At 46.8% G+C, this 11,416-nt stretch overlaps 1 pseudogene; it reads right to left on the bottom strand.

Moving 5' to 3' along the window:
• Positions 1-3,656: 3,656 nt before the first annotated feature.
• Positions 3,657-4,998, bottom strand: LOC125757322 (uncharacterized; annotated as a pseudogene).
• Positions 4,999-11,416: the final 6,418 nt, after the last annotated feature.

Genomic DNA, 11,416 nt, shown 5'->3' with positions numbered 1-11,416 from the left:
CATTGGAGACACTTTACTTTTGGCAAGAATCAGTACTGTATCTTTGTCTCCGTTCTCGTAGGAAATTACCATGTAGGCTGCACTTCCATACGCCGCAGGGCTTGCATCGGAAAAAATGTGCAATTCAGTGTTCAAATGATGTTTCTTCTTTGCGACGTACTGCCGTGGTACTTTTATATTTTCGATTGATTTTATTTCCTCCAACCATTTTCTCCATATCTTCTCCTCTTGATCTGTTAAAGGATCGTCCCAAGAAATTCCAGTCTTCCAGAGCCTTTGTATAGCTATTTTTGCTTTTACTGTGACCGGTGTTAGAAATCCCAACGGATCGAATACCTTTGCACTTTCTTGAAGCACTGCTCGCTTGGTCAGTCTTTCACTCACTTCTGCTGTCATCCATTTTTTCACAGGATAGCCCAAAGTATCGTCATCCGTGTTCCATGTCATTCCTAGAACGTTGGTTTCACTTGATGATGTAGGAACGGCATCCTGATTCTCGGAAAAAGTTTTCATCATCTCTTCACTGTTCGATGTCCATTTCCTTAGGTTCATTCCGGCTCGGCGAAAAATTTCCTTTGCGTCCTGGTATAAACCTTTCGCTTGATTCTCGTGCGCTGCTCCAAGCATGACGTCATCGACGTAAATTGAATTTTTAAGTTTCTCCACCGTTTCGGGAATTTTTGCTGTTCTTTATTCAGGTGATGCTGTATTGTGGCTGCTAGTAAGAAACTGCTTGGCGTTGTACCAAATGTCACCCTAGTCATCCTCCATGCAACGATGTTCTCTTTAGTTAAGTCGCATTGTTCGTTCTTCCACCACAAAAAACGAAGTGCGTCTCTATCTTCTTCGTGAATACTGATCTGCAAGAATGCCTTTTCCACGTCTGCCGTCATTGCAACTGAATGTTTGCGAAAGTTCATTATCAGTGCAAGTATGTCTGGATTCAAGTTTTCTCCAGCTTCTAGGTTTTCATTCAACGACATTCCTGGTGTCGTTGACGACGAAGCGTCAACACTATCCTTACTTTCGTTGTCAGTCGATCTTCTCTAATGACTGCTTGATGCGGCATGTAGTATGTAGCGTGCTCGGATTCATCCGACGTCGCTAGCTCTGCCACTCCCGATGTAAAGTATTCTTTCATAGCACTGTTGTACTTTTCTTTTAGCGCCGAGTCTTTCTGAAGTCTTCGAGATACTTGCATCAATCTTCTGATTGCTACTTGCTTGTTATCTTCCATGTTTACTGTTTCTTTCCATGGTAGTCTTACTTTGTATCTCTCTCCATCCCTCTCAATCGTTTTTTCAAATGATGTAAAAAGGTGCTCAACTCTATGCATCCTGTTCTTTGTTTCCGTTATTCCAGTGTTTTCGAGCTCCCAAAATTTTTGGATGGCATCTGTTATCTCGTCTGTTCTTTCTGTAGCGTGAAGAACCATGACTGATTTTGTCTCTCGTAGGTATGATTCTACACCACATGGTCCATGTACAATCCATCCCAGAATGCTTTCTACTAGCATCGTGTGTTGATTTAGCCTTTTCACACGTCCTGTGATCGCCTCCCAGTAGAAATCAGATCCTAGGAGTAAGCTTGTTTCCTGCGTTGCACTTTTTTCATCGTTGTCATCAGCGATTTTCATTCCCATCTTCTTCATATAGGCCTTTGAATTGTCGTTTGGGCGAGGTAGTCGCGTTCTTGATATCATGTCTACTTCAATAGCCTCCATTACTAGTGGTTCCCCATCTGGATTTTCTTTCAGTGCAACTTCAACAACGTTCATAACACTTTCATTTTCTTTTCCTCCAAATGATCCCACTGTCAGCCTTTCTCTTCGGAGTACCTTGCAACCAATTCTTCGTGACAAACTGGTTTGTATGAATGATCTTTGGCTTCCGCTGTCGAATAAAATTCTTGCGTACGCTCCTTTACTTTCACCCTCTGTCCATGCTATGGCTGTCTGCAATAGAACACGCTGGCGTTCTTCTTGCAGTTTAGAAGACGCTAGCAGGTTGCACGATTTTTTGACAGCCATATCGTCGTTTCGTTCCTCACTTTTGTCATTAGGCTTGCTGCCTTCACTGCCCTTTGTCCTGCACATGGAAGTTGCGTGTCTTGCTTTGCAACGTTTACAAACTACCGTGGCTTTACAAACTCTTGCGTTGTGATTCGGTCTCGTGCACCTAAAGCACCTGTTTTCTTCTCGAAGCTTTTCCTTTTTGTCGTCGTATTTATTGTCCTCCGACAGTCTTCGGTGCTGTGATTGGTTAGATTACAGAAGCACATCGTTTTGTGACGGAGCTCTGAAATGCTGAAGTCTTGCTCATTAGCTTGATCTGTTAGTCCATTTTCTGCGATGTCTGTCTTCACCGTCTTCAAAACTTTCTAGCGACTCTCTGCACCTCACTTGTTCTTGCAAAAATGTTATCAACCCTTTCAGTGTATCTGCACTGGTACCGTTGTTGCTTTCTCCTTCCGAAGTTCCTATTCTCTCTTGCGTACCTTGCCTTCTCTTCTCGTAAATTTGGTATTCAATGAACATTCTTGCGGTGTGCAACGCTTTAAGATCGGCATGAGCATCGGAGCGTACGAATGCACTGCAACTCCAAGCGCTTCCAGTGCGTTCGTGTGCACTTTCACTGTCTGGCAAAGTTCGCGTAAACCTTTGACATCTTTCGGATTCTTGACTGGTTCTAACTTGATCAATGCATTCATGTGAGTTTCTTTCAACTGCTCTTCATTGCCAATTCCTCTTTTAAAAGCTTAACAGCTGTCTGGTAATTCTTATCGGAGTATTGTAGTCCTTCAATAAGAGCAGCTGCCTTTCCGTCAAGGACAGAGATCAGGTAATGGAACTTTTGACTCTCTGGTAAATTCTGTCGAAGATGAATCGCGCTTTCAAACTGCGTCCAAAATCTTTGCCATGTCAGCTTGTTGCCGTCAAACCTGAACATGTCTAGTTTTGGCAGTTTCACGTAACAATCAGTAATCTGATTTTCTGACAATGTCGGTTCAGTTCTTGTTACTTCCATGGACGGCTGTCCATCATGCACGATGACGCTTAACTTCTTGATGCTGGACTCTAATCTTGAAACTGCCGTAATTATCTTCATATCATATTCCACTATTCTCTCGAATTCATCTGCTGCTGTTTCCTCTGTTATAAATGACTCCATTTGCGTATTTGCCGCTTTCAAACTCTCCGTTATGCCCTTGATTTGGCTAAGGCTTATGCTTAGAGAGTCTACGCCTTCTCCGTCATTCATCTTCCTTTCCGCCTCTGTGATGAGATTCGTTATCTGCATCCTCAAAGTTTTCCTCTTCTGCGAAACCGATGTTTCGATTCATGGTGAACAAGATGCAGGCTTACATTCACGCTGGAAAGATGGCCTCTTCCTTTGGCGGTAGCTCTCGGCTCCACGGCTGCCGCTCCCGGTGGCACGTCTGCTGCCTCGTATTCTTCAACTGGGGCTCTGTCGTCCCGGGCTTGTCCACGATGGAGGGTGGTCACGGGCACCATGTTTTGAACGAACAGACCGAAGAGCCACAACGGTTTAGAACCGTTTATTTGACGATATAGAACGTGAATAACATTATTGATGAGATGTCTTCTTTTTCTTCTAATTCTTCTTCGTCTTCTCCTTTGTCTTCCTGTTTCTACAGCCACATCGTCTTTCAGTGCTAGTGGAACTGTACGACTTTTGAGGAACGTTGGTTTGGCGTCGTCTTTCAGTTCGATGTGCACTGGCGGTCCATTGAAGCCAGGAAGGTCACTGCGAAACACCTCAGAAAATCGTGAAGTGACGTCTGCAACATTCAGTTGCTGAATTCCATGCTGCCCAATGCCCGACGGCCTAAACCAGTTCCGCCCAAGCGAACTGTTACCGCTTCTCTTCACTACCAACAAAGGCAGCTCTGCCGTCCGCCCTTGAATTCCACCACAACACTTGCGCGACCAACTACAGACAACGCCTCTTTTGACCAGGTTACGAGCGTTCTGCTTGACTCTCGAAGGGGTATTTTACTTTGCTTTCCCTCGATAGAGCGAAACGTTTCTTCACTCAGAGTTGAGCACGATGCTCCAGAATCAATTTCCATGGGTAGATTCTGCCCTTCAATCTGTACTTCAACCATGAATTTTTCTTCTTGCTCATTCACCTTGCAGAGGGAAAATAATTCGGTCATTTCGTAGGCGCCCTTGCTTTTACTCTCTTTTTTTCTTCTGCTCGTGTGAAGCTTTTTCTTTGAAACTTTCTAACCTCGTCTTTCGAACGACAGGCTTTCGCAATGTGTCCAATTTTCTTGCACTTGAAACATGCCGCCTTTTTAAAACTGCATAAATGCGGAGCGTGCTTACCGTTGCAGCGATAGCAACTGGACTCTTCCGCTGCGGTGTCTTGTTTCGTGCGAGTTGCTTGAATTAGGCCCTGGCTGTCTTTTGTCTCGTCTCGTCCCTGGTTGCGTATGTCTCGCTGCTGCTTTGCTGTAGCTTCAGCTGTCACGGCCATGTCGTACGCGACCTGGAACGTAACGTTCGGCTCGGCGAGAAGTCTGCTGGACTGCTTCGTTCTTGATGCCGCACACGAAACGATCTCGCATCATGACGTCCAGCGGTAGTTGCTTGTCACCAAAACCGCAGTCTTCCGTTAGCTTGCGCAGAGCCGTGACGTAGTCTGCCACCGATTCATCAGCCGCCTGGTTTCTCCTGTAGAACAAAAACCTTGCGTGCAGCTCGGAAGGCCTCGGATGCAGGTGCTTGCGAACGGCCGTCTTGATTTCGTCGTAGCTTGCCATGGTCGGTCTTACTGGCTTCACCAGGGTTACGATGAGCCCGTACGCTGCTTCGCCGCAACAACTCAGCAGAACTGCTCTTTTCTGCTCGTCCGTTGTTATCTTGTTCGCGTCGCAAAACATTTCCAACCGCTCGACCTACTCATCCCAAGACGCGTCCGTGCCAAGACGATACTCGCCGATCTTGCCGACAGCCATCCCGCCTTCATTAACGGCGGCCTCGCCGGGCCGGTCTGCTTCGTCGCCAATGTAGTAAATCAGTCGGACGCCCAGTGGTGAAATGAACATAGGTTTATTGACGCACACTCCTTTTATAGCATGAGTGATAACTCGTGATAAGGCCACTGCTGCTTGCGTGGGTGATAAGCGATGAAATGTACATGTGACGTCAGTACATAACACTATCGTTCGACCACTGCGCTCAGTTTGCCTCCTGTTAACGTGACGACCCCTATATAATCGCATCATCGGATACCGAAGTGGCACGTCTTCTCCACCTAATGCCAGACTACGTCGTCAGTTAAGGCGGTTCAAGGTGGAAAATAACCTGCTGCATTGCTATACTTACAATACCGATGGCCATCGGTGAGTTCCAGTACTTCCCCGTTCGCCGCGTACACAAGTTCTCGAAGCACTGCATGACAACTCACCTGCTGGCCACTAGGGGTTTCACAAGACATACGACCACGTTAGGAGACGTTTCTTCTGGCCTGGCCTTTCTACCTTTGTGGCGAAGTATGTCGCTTAGTGCACACTTTGTCAACGCCGAAAACGACAAACTTCACCTCCTGCTGGCCTGTTACAATCCATCCGATGTCCCGAAAGCACCATTTGCCATTATCGCAATAGACCTAGTCGGGCGACTTTCCGTAACGCCAGCAGGTCATCGGTGGATCGTGACAGCTGTCGATTATCTCACAAGGTACGCAGAGACAGCCCCTCTATGCACTAGTTCTGCGTCAGACGTTGCCGCCTTATTTTTGCAAGCCATTGTGTTGCGTCATGGTGCACCTCGCAGGCTGTTGCAGTGATCGCGGCAAGGCCTTTTTGTCCGCAATTCCTGAAGAAGTGCTCAAAACTTGTGGTCCAGTGCATAAGACGACATGAGCCTACAACCCTCAAACAAATGGCTGAACGGAGCGATTCTATCGGACTCTAACAGACATGATATCAATGTACATCGGACCAAACCACGATAACTGGGACACGATCTTACCCTTCGTGACGTTTGCGCACAAGACCGCTGTCCGACGGACTACCGGATATTCACTAACACTTTGACTTGGGTGAGTCGGTACATACTCGGATACATACAGCGCGACTTTGAGGAAGACAGGACACAGAATAAAACACAGACGAGAGCCGACGGGTGCTCGTCTGTGTTTTATGTGTCTCCTGTCTTCGTCGAAGTCGCGCTGCATGTATCCGGACATTCAGCTTTCTACCTGGTCTACGGTCGTGCGCCGACATTCGCCATCGATGCCTCTTTCTTCAATGTAACGACGAAAACCTCTACAACTACACCAGAACATTTTGTCTTTAGGCTGGATGAATGTCGCCAACGTGCTCGCCTCAACACAGAAGCCAGTCAACAAGACCGCAAGAAGCGTTGTAACAGCATTCATCACGACGTCACCTTCCGTCCTTGAGATGAAGAACTTCTTATGACGCCAGTTCACACTCCGGGATTGTATGCGAAGTTTCAATCGCACTTTCTTGGACCATACGTTGTTCGTGAAGAAACATCCCCAGTCCTTGTCAGCCCCATCGAGGTTTCTTCGGACCGTCGTTACTATGCATCTGAGAGAATTCACATTTCGTGCCTCAAGCCATTCGTTCGCCGTACCTTACCCGCCTAAATCGTGGCCGGGCCGACCACTCGTAGCGGAAAATTAGTGTGAGCATTGTTCATGCGCTTCATCTTCTCATATGTACATACTCATCATCACTGCTTGGGTTTTGGTTGTGGGGCTCATACTCGACACAATAAAGAAGTGTCTTGAGCGTCCTAAACTTTCGGTTCACAATATATAGTATATGTGTGTGTGACGCTAGATGGCATACTTTTGTTCTATTGCTCGATGCAGGATGAAGGATACTTTTGTTCTATTGCATGAAGACCTGGCAGCCACATCATCAGCCGCACATCTAGAGCACTTAACAAAACACGTTGCGGGGCTAGTTGGTGATACATTCTTATTTATCTGCAGCGCCGCCGCTACGGTCTACGTGAAAGACATCAGGGGTGAGGCCCGGTCACGGCACTCGGTAGTCCTAGTACACACTAGCACAGCCGCCACGCCGTGCTCCTCCACAGCCGGTGTGACATAGCATAGCCGCGCAAGGTCGCCGTGACGTAGTAAAACCGCGTATGGCCTATGCATAGCAGTGTCACGGCCGCTGGATGAAAAAACGCCAGGCCTGCGCGGAAAGAGCAGCACAGTCACAGCGAAAGCTGGAAGAGCGGCATTTCTAGAGCCCGTTATAAACTATTTTGTGGCTACTCATACAAGTACACTTGCAACATACCCACTACGCCACAAATCATATATTTTGTGAAGTTCGGAAGCACCCACCACGAGAATATTCGCCATTCTGCGGAGAAGCGAAGTACCATCTGCAGGGCATTATGTGCACTTTGTTGGTGCGACGGGCGATGACGATGAAGGAGTATGGCTGAGCCCTTTGTAATAGGTTGGAAGCTTTAAAGTACCCACTAGTTGCGTAATTCGCATTGTGTGACGCCCGGTCGTTATTTAACTCTCCCACCACGCTTTATACCATACGTTAACATGAGAAAGAGAGAGAAAAGGAATTAACTTTATTGAGTACTCTGAAGAAAGGGTTCATGGGAGCCTTATGGGCTTCCTTGGCAACCAATAGAAGTGCACTTGCGAGGAACCCACTAGGCTAAAAATCATAATATTTGTTAAGTAGGGAAGCAGCCACTATGCAATTTTTTGTCATTCTGCGGAGAACCTTTGTACCCGCTAAGCACCTGTAAGGCATTATGTGCACTTTGCTGATGCTGTAGGGTGATGACGATGAAGAATTATAACAGAGGCCTTTGTAATGGGTTGGAAGCATTCAACAACCCACTCGTTGCGCGTTTCACATTGTGGTTGCAGATTTCGCGTTGTCTGACGCATGGTTGTTATTTTACTCTTCTACCACACTACATTATATATGTTAATGTGGTTTCTTCCCGACATGAAGCCTGTATAGGGTCTTTTTGCAAAGCAGTTCGAAGCACCGGCATGGCCCTGAGGTAGAATACTGGGCTCCCACGCAGAGGACCCAGGTTCGAACCTCGTTCCATCCCGGATATGTCTCCTTATTCAGTTTTTTGTAGCACTTGGATGTGGCCGCGAAAAGACAAGGACGAAGGGAAGAAGACACACCAACATTCTAAATGTGTAACCATCTTTAGATTTGTTGACAATTTTATGGTGTTTTTTAACAGCACGTTGGATATGTTCCATGATCAGTGTAATGACATTGTATGCATTTTACGCAGTTGTCTTAGTCCTCTTGTCATGACTGTCGAGTTGCCGGTCGATGTAACTATTAGATTCCTAGATCTGAAGTTTGTTTTCACAGATACTCACACCTGCTGGGCGTATGAGCCAAGGGCTAAAAAGGCGTTACTCAGTTTCAACTCGAGCCACTCAAAGCTCATAAAAAGAGGCATTGCGGAAATGTGCCTCAACAATGCGCTCATCAAGTCGTGTTCACATTTGGTAGACGAAAGTTTTAGGCATCAAGTGTCACGGCTAAAATCAGCCGGATACCCCATCCATCTGATAGTGTCTGTAACAGAATGCCTACTCCGCCGGGCTAAAGGTACGCAAGATAAGTCCACCACCACAGGTTCGCCCGCCCCTAAAAAAGCGAGTGTAGCGGTGGTTCCTTACATTCATCAAGTATCGCATAACCTTAAGAAGATTGCAGGCAAATCTAACACTCGTGTTCTGTTTTCCGCCCCATATAAACTGGGTAACTTGTGCAAGAAAACTAACCCCGATAAGAAGATTAGTATAATATGCCCGAAGAAGCACAGTAAGCTACTTGTTCAATGCAAAACGTGCGTCGTTTACCGGATTCCTTTGTCATGCGGCCGGTTTTACATTGGGCAGACCGGCCGCTGCCTCAATGATAGGCTCAGAGAGCACAGCAACAAAGTGGCCAAGACTCCCCCTGACGGGCTTTTGGCGCTACACTGCCATAAATGCACGTGCCGACCCAATTTGGAACAGACTGTTATAGTTCGCATGAACAAGTCCGAAATCACTAGATTAGTAATCGAAGCTGAGCAGATAGACTATTTTGGCGAAAGCTGTGTTAGCAAAACGTCACTCTATTTGAGCAAAAAGGAATTAGAGACTACCGTGCGCATGTGTTAAGGTCTGTCTGGTTGCCGGTGATGCAGAAGCGGTCAATTTCGTCATAGGAGGTTTTCAACCCTGTCATGTTGTTGATTGTATTGCTGGTTTTTCATGTTATACGCTAGTGGTCTCGTGAATGTCGTGTGCAAAAGAAGGTATATAAGTAAGCTTGGTGAATGGAAAATAAACGTTTTTTTTGTTGTCAGCAGCGCCAGTGTGTGTGTCTTCTTCCCTTCGTCCTTGTCTTTTCGCGCCCACATCCAAGTACCATGACAGACCAACAAGCCCGCATCGCTACCCTCGTCAGTTTTTTTTAGTTCGCGCGATAGTGGGTGCGGACGCCGGCGGTGGCGGCGGCGGACAACTACGGTGCCAAAAACAGCCCTCGTTGTTATCTCATAACAGCTTTCGCTGTAAAAGCTTTTTCATCCAGCGGCCATGGCAGTGTCATAGCCGTGCCGTAGCTAGTATTGGCCGCGAGAACGAGGGGAGTCACTACCTCGGGACTACTGGAGGAACCACACCTAGTGTGAATGACTCCCTGCGTCCTTTGCTAGCCGCGTCCTGTTTACATGCACGCGTATGCCATGCACGTCCTAAAAGGGCAGTGTGTCCATTGTGTTACCACAATCGTAATTGCTTGTACGTATGCCTATCACAATGTGCAGAAGCATTTGACCTTGCTAGGCTGTATATGCACTGAATAAAATCAGTGAGTGCAGTTGTCGAGTGTGCTGTAGTAGCCGTGGTACCGTCCGTTCGCCACAACCATTTTAGTGTGGGTGCCGCTTCGTCATTCAAACACAGCGCAATGTGCACTTGGAGTAGTCATAAACATGAGGAGTACTAAATATTGCGCAAATGCAGCGTTTTAGCGACTGAATGTTTAACAAAAACAAGGCTCTCAGCAAAGCACTTGCGCGTCACGCTCGTTGTTAGGAGTATAAATTGCGTGACTGTAGTTTATCGGTTATGTGACGAGCTTCAGTTGGGCTTAAGATGTCATTTCATTTTACGGTCCTGGTTCCACTACAGAGAAATATTTGTCAAGTGAAGATTGACATTTCGGTACTTAAGCAGTCACCTGAAAAGGACAGAAGAGCCAATGACACGGAAGTGGTAAAACAAGTTGCCGGGCGCTATTTTAACCTGGGGCGAACTTTGTAACAGCCACATCCACGAATTTTGTTTTAGGCTCACGGTAAAGTACCAGACGGACGTAATTAATCCAGACTCCATGTCTCACAGTCATATCGTGGTAATTTCAAGCAAAACCAAATCTTTTTTTTTACGTTATATTGAGATATTGTGTGGCGTTGTTACATATGATGGAAGCCAGCGGACAATATTTGCTTGAAGGCAAAAAAACATGTTAGTGCCTTAAAATGACCGCGCACCTTTGTTGCATCGCTGCCGTGCAGGTAATCAATTGAAAAAATCTCTGTGCTGAACTGCTGCCATTTTATACTCTTACTGGAAGAAAATCAATCGCGTACGTGTGAAACATTTTCATCGTGCTAAAGCGCTGTCACACAGTGCACAAAGTGCTCTTCAGTAGCCAGATGGGCGAATAGTAAGTACTTAATCCGTTCAGTCGCGCAACAGCAGTGCGTAGTAGGCGCAACACAAGCTAAGCACGTACAAATAAAACAACAAAAAATGTCATATAGTGCGAAAACGCAGGCTGTAGCCGCGGGTGAGCATCCCATTCATTGGTAGATTGTGCTTCTCTCACAAGTAATAGTAACGTTCGGCGGGCTTCGTGCATTAAATCGGCAAAGGAGAACGTACACATTGCAAGGAGGTTGCAATCAATGTGTTTTATTTGCCAATAATTGGCTCAAACCGCTCACTACGAAGCGCCCCTATGTACATTAGTATACGCCCCACCGACCGCCTACCCACACTAACGCGGCGACGGTGCTGCAACCTGTAGCCCGATCTCAGCATCAGGTTTGACGTCAGCACTGTCGCTTATACGCCGCATATACGTCAAAGCTCCTATAAGTGTACGTGTGCTCGGCCGTGTTAAAGCAGTATGTAGCCATGGCTCGACCGAAGAAGGTGCGCACGGCCCAAGAAGAAGCCGTTTACCGCGAGTCTCGGCGTGCTGCGTATCGAGAGCTTAACAATCAACGGTGATTGGATACCACCTACTTGACCCATGAAACGGTTACGAAGCGACGACGATGAGCGGGCTGTGCGAAGCGTACGAAGGAAGCGGACAGTACGAAGTTTGTCTGGAG

This window comes from Rhipicephalus sanguineus, chromosome 2, assembly GCF_013339695.2.
Source record: "Rhipicephalus sanguineus isolate Rsan-2018 chromosome 2, BIME_Rsan_1.4, whole genome shotgun sequence".
Lineage (NCBI taxonomy): Eukaryota > Metazoa > Arthropoda > Arachnida > Ixodida > Ixodidae > Rhipicephalus > Rhipicephalus sanguineus.
The sequence above is the reverse complement of the archived record's forward strand: the minus strand, read 5'-3'. Positions and strand labels throughout refer to the sequence as shown.